The sequence below is a fragment of the Cavia porcellus genome, unplaced genomic scaffold (genome assembly GCF_034190915.1).
Source record: "Cavia porcellus strain 051 isolate PalLab524CR breed Dunkin Hartley unplaced genomic scaffold, mCavPor4.1 scaffold_5, whole genome shotgun sequence".
Classification (NCBI taxonomy): domain Eukaryota; kingdom Metazoa; phylum Chordata; class Mammalia; order Rodentia; family Caviidae; genus Cavia; species Cavia porcellus.
In genome coordinates this window covers 81153703-81168000 of record NW_026947488.1, presented here as the reverse complement: position 1 = coordinate 81168000, position 14298 = coordinate 81153703, and the positions used below count along the sequence as shown (strand labels likewise).

Below are 14298 nucleotides of genomic sequence, written 5' to 3'. Positions count from 1 at the left end.
GAGGGATGAGTGTCTCGCTGTTCTGAGATGGCAATGAGCTGATTCACTTCACTGCCATTCCTCCCATTAAAATTACTTCTGAATTCCATAAATATTTAAATGGACAACTGTAGCAATGGAATGTGAGAAGGTACCATTAATTTTAAGGCTATTCTAAAGTTTTGTAAACTATGAAGAAATAGAATTGGATTAAAGTCAGTAACTCTGGCGTTCAGTATTCTTCCCCCCAAAAGCTGAGGTTTTCTAGGAAGTAGAACATGGGATTATGCAATAAAGTTCCAAGAAATCATCCTCTTTTTGGCATCTCTTGAGTGATGTAACTCCTTTTGGTGTTTCAGAGGTTGTTCCTTCTGATTTGGAAGCCTCCAACCAAATGGCAATACATCTAGTACATAACATGAGAGAAAGTAGGACGTGAGTACTTCATGCCTTTTGTATTATCCTGCTGGACAGGAATGATGATAATTCCCAGTCCTGGCAGTGTGTTTGTTGTTCAATCTGAGTCCTAAGTATCTTCCTGAAAAAGTTACAGACATCATACTATGATGATACATACACACTTATGTTTAAAACAACATAATTCATGCTAATTAAATTTTAGTTGTGGCCTGTATGTCCATCAACAAATGAACAGATATAGGAAATGTAGTATTTACACACAATGGAGTACTACTCTGCCATAAAGAAAGAGAAGTGAGTCATTTGGAGGAAAATGGATATACCGTGAGACCATAATGTTAAGTTACATCAGTCAGACACAGAAAGTTAACTATCACATGATTACTTTTATATGGGAAACCCAAAATATAAATAAAGAGCAAAGTAAAAGATAATAGGAATTAGGGAGAGAGATCTTTTTCAAAAGGGAAGTGGATTGCAAAATAGAGGGGCAAAAATAAAAGGTGAAAAAAAGGAATTAAGGTGTACTATGTACACGTGCAAACTCCACACAAGGAAAATAAACATTATATACTACAAACATATATTAATGAAACATTTTCTTAAAGGAGAGGTTTATTTTGGCTCATGGTTTCAAAAGTTTTAGTCTGATGACCTGAACGTAGTGCTTTGGGCCTGTGCCATCACAGTAGCTCATAGCAGGAGTCTGTGGTGGAGAAAGCTGCTTACTTTAGGACAGCAGGGACGAACAGAGGAAAGGAAAGGCTTGGGCTCCCAACGTCTGCTTCAAGGGTTCCATCCCATTCCTCTTCCCCTTAACTTAGTTCCATTAGCAAAATTGCTACATAGTGCTATAGGCCAACAACTGAGTCTTTCACACACAGGCCTTTGGGGCACACACACCCACTATAGTTCCTAGTTCTGTTTTCTGGAAGATAGCCTTTCTCCTCCATCTCTGCAGACACAGGCATTGGGACAGATTCTATCTTTGGAGGGATGACACTTTTAGAAGTCTCTGTCTGTTGATGTGAGTTGTGCAGCCTGGTATGGCTGAAAGGCTGACTGATTACAGGTCTTTACTGGATAGGATTGTTTCCTGTGGACGGCTGTCCTCACTTGGTTCTATCCTGAACACTCACTCTGTACTCTCACTCTGTCTCTGTCTCTGTTTCTGTCTCAGTCTCTCTGTCTGTCTCTCTTTACTGTACTGGGGATTGAACCCAGGGCTTTCACAATGAGCTGGCTGCTTATTTTGAGACAAGATCTGGCTAAATTGCTAAGTTGCCAAACTGAGGGCTGATGTTACTGCTATCACATTCAACTTGAGATACACACATACACATAAAGACAAATGTGTACTAACTTTCAAAGCAAAGTATCTGCTTTATTTTTTATTTTTTGGAGACACCATCTTTCTAAGTTTCCTAGGCTTTCCTCAAATTTCTGGACTTAAGTGGTTCTCTTGCCTCAGCCTTCCTAGGAACTTGGACCTCAGATGTGTACCACAAGAGTACCACATTGTCGGTTGCTAAAAGTCACTTCAAGAGATCTTTTTCAGATTCAGTCTTCTGAAGAAGTCAGACAAATATGTAAAATAACCCTTACTTTAGACAGAAATTAACTTTTTTAAAAACTTGAGGTATTAGGACCATCACTTCAGTTTTGTTTTGTTCAGTTATCAAAACACAGTTTTAAATACTTCAGTGCTGAGTAACTGGCGATGAACTTGAATGATGAGCGCCCCCTTCTGTTCTCTTACAATTGTTTTCACACCTATAGCACTTGGCACATTATGATGTAGTTCTTTGTCTTTTCTCTTGTACAAAGTATACTGAATCCTACAACCCAGAGCATACTTATTAACTTTTTATTTTACTATGTTTACTATGTCCGTTTTATTGTTAAAAAGGAGGTGTCAGTAATACAGTGTAAGCTCTACTAGAATTCCAAATAGTAGGGAAATGAAAGGTTTCTCCTTGTGGTTTAAACTGCCTTTTTATTCACCTTTCAAAGTTTTAGAATTTGCATTCTGTTTCACCAATGTCTTCATTTTCTCTCTAAAATACACTTTTCTTGGTTTTTGTTCTGTGTCTGTAAAATGATTGCTTTGTCTACAATTGCAAAATTTATTAAGATACATTTTTCTTTTAATTATATTATTGGGTTCTGCAGGGATTTTTTTATTTTAATTTTTTATTAACACATGTTTGCAACATATAAGGAATACATTCATTATGGGTAGTTGGTACAAATACATATCTTAATTCTCTTCCACTTCCCCTTCAGCAGAAATTTTTAGTGGTAGTATTGGATGAACCTGATGTATTCCATGATGAAATATATATATATAGACGTAAAGTTTCAATTTCATTTTCTAGATTAAATAAAGTACTTAAATGAAGCATCTTTTCTGTGTGGGTAACCTCTGACCAGCTTGAACTCTGCAGATACTGGCTCTGTGGGAGGTCTTTCTGGAAACAAAAAGCACAGGGCCCAGGGAGGCCCTTCCTTAGGAGGAAAGGGCTCTGCAGTTCTTGAATGCTATTGTGTTCTCTGAAATACTTCACCCCCTCCACCACCACAGTGAAACAAGTTGGAGAAAAAAGAAAATGGGAAAAGTTCATTTTAATTAGCATATATTCTGCCTTTGAAAGGCTATTTACTCTTTGCAAAATCTTACACTCCCTCGGAAAGTAAAAGACCCAATCAAAAATGGGCATCTGAAATGTACAGACACTTCTCAGAAGAACAAGTATAAATGAACAAGTGAAAAAATGTTCTGAATCTCTGGCCATTAGAGAAATGCAAATTAAAACAACGGTTGAGATTCCACCTTACTCCAGAAAGAATGGCTATCATCAAGAAATCAAATAATAACACATGTTGGTAAGGCTGCAGGGAAAAACGAACACTTCTATATTGTTGGTGGGAATGTAAACTACAACAACCATTATGGAAATCACTTTGGAGATTTTTGATAACATTAAAAATAGAAATTCCATTTCCCTAGAATGCTATGTAGAAAAAAAAATAGGAATTCCATCTCACCCAGCTCTACTCCTAGGTATCTTCCCAAAAGAGTTAAGGACATCATATTACAGTGATATAGGCATGCCTATGTTTATAGCAGCACCACACATAATAGCTAAATCTTAAGAACAGTCTGTATATCCATGAACAGATGAATGCATAAAGGAAAGAAAGCCAACATGCTTATGAAAGAGTTTTCAGCGCTATGAAAGAGAATATAAAGTAAAAATGGCCTTTAATCTAAAGACATGGAGAGACTACAACCAGGCCCTGGCTTTCTCTGCCTGAAAGGTGGGGCATGAGATATACATATAATTTCTGACTGGGGTGGCATTGCTTAGGGTAGGCATTGCTGATGCGGGAGCAGCCGGTTGGAATTTTTTTTTTTTACCGGTACTGGGGATTGAACTGACGCTGTCTGCTTACAAAGCAGGTGCTTATGCCGCTGAGCTAAACCCCCAGCCCCTCGATTGGAATTCTTGGGAGCAAACCCGAGCTGGGGAAGAAGCAGGAAGTGGTAGGCGTTCCTGCTTTCTGCTTCATTAGATCACTGCCATAATTTCTACTGAGGCAAAAACCTTTATATATATATATATATATATATATATATATATATATATATACATGCTTTATATGTAATTGGGGTTTTTTTGGCATAAAGAAAGCTAAACTTGAGAATCATAAAAAAAAAGGTGCACCTGAGACCATAATGTTAACTGAAATGAATCACATACACAAGCTTAGTTTCCACATAATTTTTCTTATATGAGAAAACCAAGATACACAATAGGAAACAGGAAGATAGACCTTTTTGGAAGGGGATCAAGAGATGGGAGAGGGGATAAAAAAGATTTGAGATGTGTTATGTACATGTACCAATTCACCACAATGAATATAATCATTATGTACTGCAAACATACTAATAAAAACAAAGATGCAAACCCTTTTTGTTTTACAAAAGGAACTAAAACCTCATGAGAAATTTTAAGTTGAATGATGAAGTTAATTTAGGCAAAACTCTACTATCTTACCTTCATGCAGCATCCATAGGATGAGGTATTTTGCCAAAATATAAAAAAGGGGAGCCTGGGGCTGGGGATTTAGCTCAGTGGCATAAGCGCCTGCCTTGCAAGCAGGCAGTCATGAGTTCAATCCCTGGTACCGATAAAAAAAAGGGGGGGGACCTAAAGTTTACAGTATTGATACTTAGTCTGGATACATTTAACTTGGAGTTTCTCTTTATTTATAAGGTGAAATATATATTTACTTGTAATATTTTTAACATTTCCATATAAAAGGCAGCTGGGGAGAAGCAAGGCATGGTGGTACATACCTGTAATACTAATGAGGCTGAGACAGGAACATCACAAGTTCAAGTCTAGCCTGAGAAGCTTAGTGAGACGCTATCTGCAAAACATTTTTAAAGAGACTACAAGTATAGGGGAGGGGGAAGGCCTTTGGCTTCAAATCCCATAGGCTTGTTAGAGAAAAAATATAAATAGTTCATTTACAAATGGGCACTTGAAACCAGGCATGACGGCACATGCCTGTAATTCCAGCCCTCAGCAGATTGAGGCAGAATTATTTCAAGTTCAAGGCCAGTTTGAGCTATAGGGAGATCTTGTCTCAAAAAAAAAAAAAAAAAAAAAGAAAGAAAGAAAGAAAGAAAAAAAGAAATATCAGTTAAGAGGATCATTTAGCTAGCATGGTGGTACATAATTGTAATTTCAGTTCTAGCTAGTTGGGAAGCTGGAGGAGGGTTGCAAATTCAAAGATAGTTTGGGCAGTGTCTTGAGACCATGTCTCAAAATAAAATTTGAAATGGGGAGTGTAACTCAGTGGAATAGTGCTTACCTAGCATACTTGAGGTCTTGAGTTCAATCCCCAGTACAGCAAAAACAAACAAAAAATTAATATAAAAATGGATCATTTGAAAATGTCTTATTCTGTTAGCAAGGAAAGAAGCAGAAATCAGTCTTAGAAAGTTCTTTCCCTTTTTGCATGGCCGATACATTTCAGTGTATAGACTCTTTCAGTATTTAAAAGCTTTATTTACTCTTGCTGATCACAAGAGTAAAACATGGGCTTTTCTCCCTTATCGTGGGGATTGAACTGAGGTCTCAGTTATACTAGGCAAGCATTTTATCACTTGATCATACCTTAGTCCCAAAATGGACATTTTCAAGAGCTTATTTTGTGACAGGTATTTTACTAAAGGTTTCAAATGCATTGGTCTTATTTTATTGTTTTGGAGATGCATTTCTTTCAATAACCAAGATCACAATATTGGAAGAATTTGTTAATAGGTGAATAATTAGAGTTCTGGAAAACAGTGGAATGGTCAGCAAAAACAATGCAGCTTCTCTGAGATTTGGAATCAAGACACTAGAAAATAACAAATTGGAAAAGGTAAAAAGAGACAAGTAGGTCCCTGAGAATCAAAAAGGATATGACAGGCAAACTGAAATTGAAGAGACAGAGCACAGTATGGAGAAGGGAAGGGACAGTCTGCACATTCTCCCTGGCTTACAGCTCATGGGAAGGGAAGACCAACTTTAGAGGGACAAAGTGCGAGCTACAAATATCAGAGGACTTCAGGCAAGTAATGTGGTGGACTGGACTGGCAGATGCTGTGATCTTCAGGGAGAACTTGGCTCCTGCTCCTATGTGAGTCCTTTGACAGGCAACAGCTAATGAGTGATTCTGGTCTGAATACTACCATGCTCCTGGAGAGAGTGCTTGGAAAGAAGCCAATCTGGGGAAGACTGGATTATTTGAACCCAGGACTCAGAATGCAAAATGGCTTCACTTCAGAACTCCCAGTGTTATACTACCACAGTGACTGGCTGAAAGACAGCCACAGGAGATTGCCATGGTCAAGGTGCAGGCTGGAAAGAGATCTCTTGATGGGTTTGAGCTGTAGGACACAGGTCCCACCAGTAGGACCAAAAGCCAGGCTCTGCCTGCATTCCTCTGAATTTGAAAGTTGCAACATTTGAGCTCTTTAATCCTATACCTGCATGCCTGCATCCAGTATGGAGATGGAGTCTGACTGCCTCTTTTATCTGCCAGCATGAACAGGGGCACATCTTGACTGGAACACTGCCCCAAAATTGTAGATCCCAGAAGAAAACCACACATCCAACTTTAGAAAGAAATTTCTTTTCTTTTTTTCCCTTTTTTGTGAGCATTGGCATTTCCTGTTTGTTTGTTTTTTCCTTTCCTTTTCTGATTTCTTCATTATTATATTGGAATTTGGAGAATTTTCCTTTGTCCTTTCTTCTTGCTTTTTATCTCTTTTTCTTGCTTCTTTTTCATTTTTTCCTTTTCTCCCTTTTAATTTTTCCTGTCTGATTTTTACTCCCACTATAAATTCTTTCTCCTTTTTAAAAAAATCTTGTACATCTCATCCAGTTTTTCTCTTACTTTTACCTAATCCTATAACATCTTTTTACTTTGTACCACTTCTCTTTTCTTCTTCCCATATCATATAGTTTCAGGTTTCAAAGATTTTTCTTTCCCATCTGCCAGTCCTAATGTGCTATACCAGTGGTGGCGAATCCATGGCATGCGTGCTACAGCAGGCTGTTTGTATCACTGAAAGCTGTAAAAGGTTCACTGTCACTGCCTTATATCTTTAATAGTATTACCATAAAGTGTTTTACTTTTTAAATAGTTAATTCTATAAAATTATTCTTGAATTCTTTTCTATCAGCAGAGATACAATATATATACACTTAATATATATTAGCTAGCTATAAGTCCATTGATGGGTTGTTTTAATATTTACCTCATAATTGTGGATTTCTTCTCTAGGATTAAGGGTGGGCATACTTGGTTATTATGGTATGTGAATATCCAGTTAGTCTTGGACAATACTACTGTAGCTGATTTGCTTAATATTACCTGGGTCACATAATTGTTGCAATTAATGGATTTTCTCTGTAAGCCATCACTCCGATTTTTCTTTGTGGCATTAACAGTACACTCCCAGACAAATTGATATAGGACTAACTACACTAAATCCTCCCCTCCCGAGTTAAACAAGTTGGTCAGATCTTGGAGCTGAAGTAAATGACTTTAGTTAGCCATGCACAAAGTAGATCACTGAAAAGCTACTAAATAAAAAAATCTCTATACTAGCAACAAAGTCTTTGTACTATAAGCATTCACATACTTCAGTACCAAAATAAATAAGTAAATAAATAAAGCAAACAATAAAAATAAAAACATGAGAGACAAGGCAACAAATTACCTTCTCAAATCCCAAGTTCCCCAATCCATTCCATGGGCCATTGAGGAGAATGGTATTAGCCACACACGTGAATTACTTGAAAGGATAATAGAGCGGGTTAGAAGCACTTGGAAGAGGTGCTCTGTGGGATCATAGATGTTATAGCTAAATGGTCCTGGAGATTTCAGAAGATGCTAGATAAAGCTACACAAAACATGTATGACTATTTAAAAAAGTAATTAGAAAGCATGAAAAGGTTTCAATCAGAAATCCAGGACATGAAAATTTATATTGAAAGTATGAACAACAAAAGTGATCAGTGTGAAGACAATTTCAAAACCAGCAGACAATCATGTCTTCAAAGACCAGCTACTCAAAGACACAGAAAAACAGATCTGACAGCTGCTAGATAACACAAGGAAAAATAAGAGTAGTTTGAGTAAGTGAAAAATGAGAAGACAACACAAGTAGTATAAAAAAATCTGTTCATAGAAATAATGTTGGAAGACTTTCCAAATACAGGAAAGGAAAAAACAGACAAGTGAAACATATAAAACTGCAAATAGTCATGACCGAAGAGAACCTTTCTATGTCACATTATACTCAAAATACCAGCAGTCAATCACAGAGACAAAATCTTAAAAGCTATTGGAGAAAAGCAAGGAATTACATATACAGGTAAACCATTAGAATTACACCAGACTTAACAAAACCTTAAGGAAGGCTTGGAGTGAGGTGTTTCAAGACCTAAAAGATAACAACTTCCAACTCTGACTTAAGTATCCTGCAAAACTTTCTTTCTAAATTGGCGAGAAATAGGGTATTTCCATGACTAAATTTATGACCACCAAACCAGCAGTAAAAATTCTCAAGAATATTCTAGGAACTGACTAGCCAACAATGGCAAAAAGTCAAAAAGAATGAATGTACCTGGTGGAATGAGCAGCTAAGCAAAAGGAAAAAAATAAGGAAATCAGCAACAGGAAAATATTTCAATGAAAGTAAGTCAGTACCTTTTAGTAGTAAGTCAATGTGAATGGTCTCAGTTCTCCAACTGAAAGACACAGATTGGCATCTGGTTCAAGGAAAAAAATCTCAATAATAGAATACAAGAAACACATTTATTTCAAAAATAAATTCACAGATTAAAAACCAAAGAGAACAATATTTTTGGTTCCATATGAACCCAAACAAAATTGGAGTAACTATTCTAATGTCAAATAATGTAGGCTTCAAGCCAGAAGAGACGAAGGTCACTATATATCAGTTAAAGGAAAAATTCAACAGGAAGAGATAACAATTATAAATATGTATGCACCAAATATTGGCACACCCTACTTCATAAAACAAACACTAATGGACACAAGCAGAGAAACATTAATACAGTTGTAATAGAGGATCTCAATACCCAACTGTCATAAGTGGGCAGATGAACTAGATAAAAAAAAATCAATAAATAGCAGCATTGAACCAAATTTTCAAAGAAAAGGATTTGATATCAACAGTGTTCTATCTAACAACATCAGAATACACATTCTTCTCAGCAGCACATGGAATTTCTCCCAAATAGAACATGCAGTAACCCATAAAACATGCTTAAGTAAATGCAAAAGAATTTAAATTATGTCATAAGAACTTTAGGATAGTCATATTTTGTTTTACAGTTTTGGGAGACATGGCTGCATTCATGTTTGTGTGAGAAAGATGGCTGTAGTTGTGTTTGTCACCTAATGCAGACTTTTGAATGAAAGCAAAATTTTTCCATAGGCTTTTGTTTGGAACTGAATTGTCTACAAACAGAAGTGTTTATGAACTGAGGTATTTCTGTACTTCCAAAATGTTTATCCATAACCCCAATCAGGATACTAATAGTATTTCTCATGGAATTAGAGAAAATGATCCTAAAATTCATAGGAACCAGAAGAAGCCAAGAATAGCAAAAACAATTCTGGGCAACAAAGGCAAGGCAGAGGCCATCACAATCCTACACTTCAAGTTCTATTACAAAACTATAGTATATAAAAACATCATGCTATTGGCAAAAAAATGTACTTGTGTATCAATGGAACTGGATAGAGACTTCACTGAGCTGTCTTTGATAAAGGGGTCAAATATGACTTTTACTAGAGGAAGAACTAACAAATGATGCTGGGGAAGCTAAGGTTGAACATATACCCATATCTTTTACCATGCACTAAACTAAAATCAAAATGGATCAAATATCTAAATATCAAAACAGAAACGTTACTCAATACAAAATATACAAAAATAGGCAAAACTCTTGAAGACACAGACCTAGGCAAAGACTTTCTGAACAAAACCCCACTTGCAAAATAAATAATACCAAAAATCAACAAATGGGATCCTATCAAATTAAAAGCTTCTGTACAGGACAGGAATTAAAAGGCTTCTGCACTCAACTGAGTATAGAGACAACGATAGAATGGGAAAAACTTTTATCAGTGGCTCCTCAGATGAATGACTAATATCTGGAATATGTGAAGAACTCAAAAAAATTAGGCTTTACAAATTGAAAGACCCTAAATAAACTTAGTCATCTGAAATGAACAAACTCTTCTCAGTGAAGTACAAATGGCCAATAAATACATGAAGAAACTTTCAACATCTCTGAACATTTGAGATATGTAAATTAAAATAACACTGAGATTTCATGTCACTCCAGAAAGATTGGCTATTATCAAGAAATCAAATAATAACAAGCAAGGTTTGGTGGTACAGCCTGTAATCCTAGCACTCAGGAGGTTGAGGCAGGAGAATTGCCACAAATTCAAAGACAGCTGTGGCTACCTAGTGAGTTAAAGGTCAGCCTGAACTGCACAGTGAGACCCTGTCTCAAAAAACAAAAAACAAAACAAAACAAACAAACAAAAAATCAATTAACAAATGCTGGAAAGGCTTCAGGAAAAAAGAAATCATTCCTCATTTGTTGGGGGGAGTATAAACTAGTATACAAGTATTGTGGAAATCAGTATGGAGATTCCTCAAAAAGCTAGAAGAAATTCCATTTGCCTCAGATAGTCCCCTTTTAAATATCTTTCTAAGAGAGTTAAGGACATCATATTACAGTGACATGCACATGCTCATGTTTATAACAGCACAACTCATAATGCCTGTGTCTTGGAAGGAGCCTCTAATTGTCCGCAGATGAATGTATAAAGAAAATATGGCATTTATACACAGTGAAGTACTACTTTGCCACAAAGGATAAACTTAAGTCATTTGTAAGAAAATGGGTGCACCTAGACATCGTAATCTAAGTAATCATCGTAACTAAGTAAATTAGGCACACAAGTTTAAATATTGCATAATTTCTCTTATATGAGAAACTCAATATATAAAATGCAAAATAAAAGACAGATAGTAGGAAAAAGAAAAGGAAAAAAGATTATTATAATCCAGCACAGCCAATACATCTAAAAGAACCTTTTTAGAGTAATTGTTTTATATGTTTTTTGGCTTGTTAGTGTGATTGTTAATCTGTGTTTCAGATGGTTAACTTGATAAAAGTTTATAAAATAAACAAACAAACAAACAAATAAATAAATAAACCTGATTCTGGAAATAAAGAAAAAAATTAAAATAGGATGGAAGGGAACAGGGAAAAGAAAGAATTGAGATATATATATATAACATATATGTGTACCAGTCCCTTAAAATGAATGCAATCATGCATTGTAAACATATAGTAATACATTTTTTTAAAGATGGTTACAGTATATATTTCAGCAAATTACCCATGATATTGGTTAAAGCTGTTAAAATACTAACATTTGTTGAGACTGGCTGATTAATATTGGATGGCTTCATAGACTATCCTTTTTATTTTTTATTTTTACTTTTGAAATGGAATCTTGCTGCGTAGTTCATGCTGGGCTAGATTTTACTATGGCAATCTTCCTGCCTCGGCCTCTTTAGTGCCAGGATTACAGACATAGGCCACCACCGCAGGTATTACTATTGTACTTTTGTAGATGTACTGAAACTTCTTTGATAGATGATGGTGAACACAATACAGAAAATAAAACAGCTCTTTTCGAGATCAGCTTTCCTGCTCATGTTTTTTCTCCCCAGCCCGGCTCAGCCCGACAGCACCTATATGTGAAAAACATGTGTCTGAGGCAGGTAGCCTGGCAGCGCTCGCACTTGGCCCCTGCCTCCTCCCGTGGCCATGTCCTTCCTGACGGACCCAGGAAATTCCTCATCTTTTATTTCTATCAGACACATATGAATCTTTACAAAGGTATTTCTGCCTTTCTTTGGTGGCGGATTTAGAAGGGAGTACTGGATGGGGTGTCGAATTTTTTTTTTTTTTGGCCTGGAAGGATCCCTTCCTACCCTCACTTGGTATGACCAAACCCTCCTGACTCCAAGTGGAACCAAGTGCTCATGGTGCCTCCCGCGCCTGGTCCTAGGGTAGGTGCATAACCAGGGTCTGGCCACACATGCACTCTATCTAAGGCAATAATGAGCCCTCATGGATAGACACATGACCTGAGTCAAGTCAATTAAAATTCTTCCCTCCAAACCTATTTATAGATAGTAGAAGCAAGTGGGCATCTGTCTCCCTTGGGATTACTGGCTGAGATGACTGAATCTGGAACTGTCCCTGGGTGGCTCTGCAGCCCAATCTCTCTGCCAGCCTAGAGGAAACTTACATGCATTAGCCAAGAACAGGGACGACACACAGAAACACAGAGAGACAGCAGGAGCAAAAATGAGAGTAAGTATCAGGAAGACAAAGAGTCCCTGCTTGGTCAAATTTTAGTCAGGTTGCTGAAACTTCTAGGTCTATCTGTGTACCCATGTTTTAGTGAAGAGCCCTGCTGAGTCAGGTTAGCAAGAACCCCCTCCCCCCCAGCCTGGATATCTGATCATGTTCCATATCTGGATCAGATCCCTTATCCTCTGCAAAGACGTCCTGATGATGTCTGATTGTCCTGGCTTGTCTGCAGGAGGAATCCTGTTAGGTCAGTTTTGCCAGAGTCCCTCTCATTTCTGAGATTTCTTCCTAGTAATTTTCCATTCATGGACCCCCACCCTGTTCCCTGGCTATAAATTCACACATGCTGCTATATTTAGAATTGAGCTCAATTTTTCTCCCTAAATGAAATACCCTGTAGCATATTCCTTGTAATTACTGCAGTTGTCCTGAATAAAGTCTCCTTATAATGCTTTAACAAGTAGCTGTGAATAATTTTTTTGTTTGACAAGAGGGAAATGTCGATTATGATTTAATTGCTATACTAAGTCATTCAGACCCAGTCTGAAGTCCATGAACTTTTCTCTATCTGAAGATAGGAATCACTATGTTTGCTTGACTTGGTTTTTATTTTACTTAAAGTTCTTGATTGGGTTTGATCCCCAGTACTGCTAAACCAAAACAGAGAGAGAGAGAGAGAGAGAGAGAGAGAGAGAGAGAGAGAGAGAGATTGAAAGAAGAATGACTCCTCTTTAGTAAGCTCTTTAGTCATAGTTTCCCTGACTTCCTGGTGTATTGGTATTGAACTACAACCCCCACCCTTTTTTATTTTTATATTTCTATTTTGAGAAACTTCTTTCTAAATCTCTAAATTGCCCAGACTGGGCTCAAGCTTCTAAATCTCCTGCCTCAACCTCCTAGAGTGCTGGGGTTACAGTAATGTGCCTTCTATCCTTCATGTTCTACTTCATGGAAATCTCTCAAGACGACTGCTGGGTAAATTATAGGATCTTTATTATCAACACTTTTCTATAAAAACCATCATTTTTACAGCTAGAAACATCTTCCAACACACAGATTCCTACGGCAGTTAAAAACCAAATCAAATGAAACCAAAAAGCCTGTCATACATACCACAATGGGCTTACCACAAGGCACCAGTCATTTTATCGTGTATCAGGCACTTCTTACAGAATTTTCTGTGATTCTGATGTCCATGCACATTCTGTATTGAGGCAGAGGTGATATGTAGTCTGGCAGCTATTTATCAGGGAGGCAGGGAAAGATGTGCCAGTATAATTAATGAGAGTCATCCCTCAGAAAGTGAGGAGGGTGGGGGTTGGGAAAGATGTCTTTCACCAGTCAATGGCATTTAAGAAAAATTGGTGCTTTCTTAGGCCTTTTACTGCTGGAAGGACGTTAAATCTAAATACTGCTGTAAAGGGCTTTCTATTATTACTTTATAGATAGGGGTCCTGTGCAGGGGGAAGCAGGGAGGATTCAACCCAAGACTTGTTTGCAAGGCTGAATTGAGCTATCAGCAGGAGTCCCCTTACCCACAGAAAAGTAGTAAATCCTTACTAGGAGATTACAGCTTGTGCAACCAGGGGACCATCCAGGAAAAGTAGTTTACTACCAGAAAGGATATTTAAAAAAAAAAAAAAAAAACTTTTAGAAGACCTCCCATTCTCTCCAATTCTCCTTTAACCAGAGAAGGGAGGGGGATAGTATTTGTTTTTTTGTTGACTCTTTGGTAACCATGGGAGGGTTCATGTGACCTAGAGAGGCTATTTACTACCCACTAACTCCTTTGTTATTATCCCCTCTGATTGTCACAAACGGGAAAACAGTTGTCCTGCTTCCAAAAACTGAGCAATGTAGAAACATTGTTTTGTTTTTAGTCAGTGATCTTTCT

At 37.2% G+C, this 14298-nt stretch overlaps 1 long non-coding RNA gene across 2 annotated transcripts in view; it reads right to left on the bottom strand.

Moving 5' to 3' along the window:
• LOC106029121 (uncharacterized) overlaps positions 1–14298 on the bottom strand; it is a 21392-nt gene extending 7094 nt beyond the window's left edge. For both annotated transcript variants that reach the window (XR_001202784.2, XR_001202783.2), the window contains exon 1: positions 13518–14298. This is a non-coding gene — a long non-coding RNA (uncharacterized LOC106029121). The remainder of the gene's footprint in view (positions 1–13517) is intronic.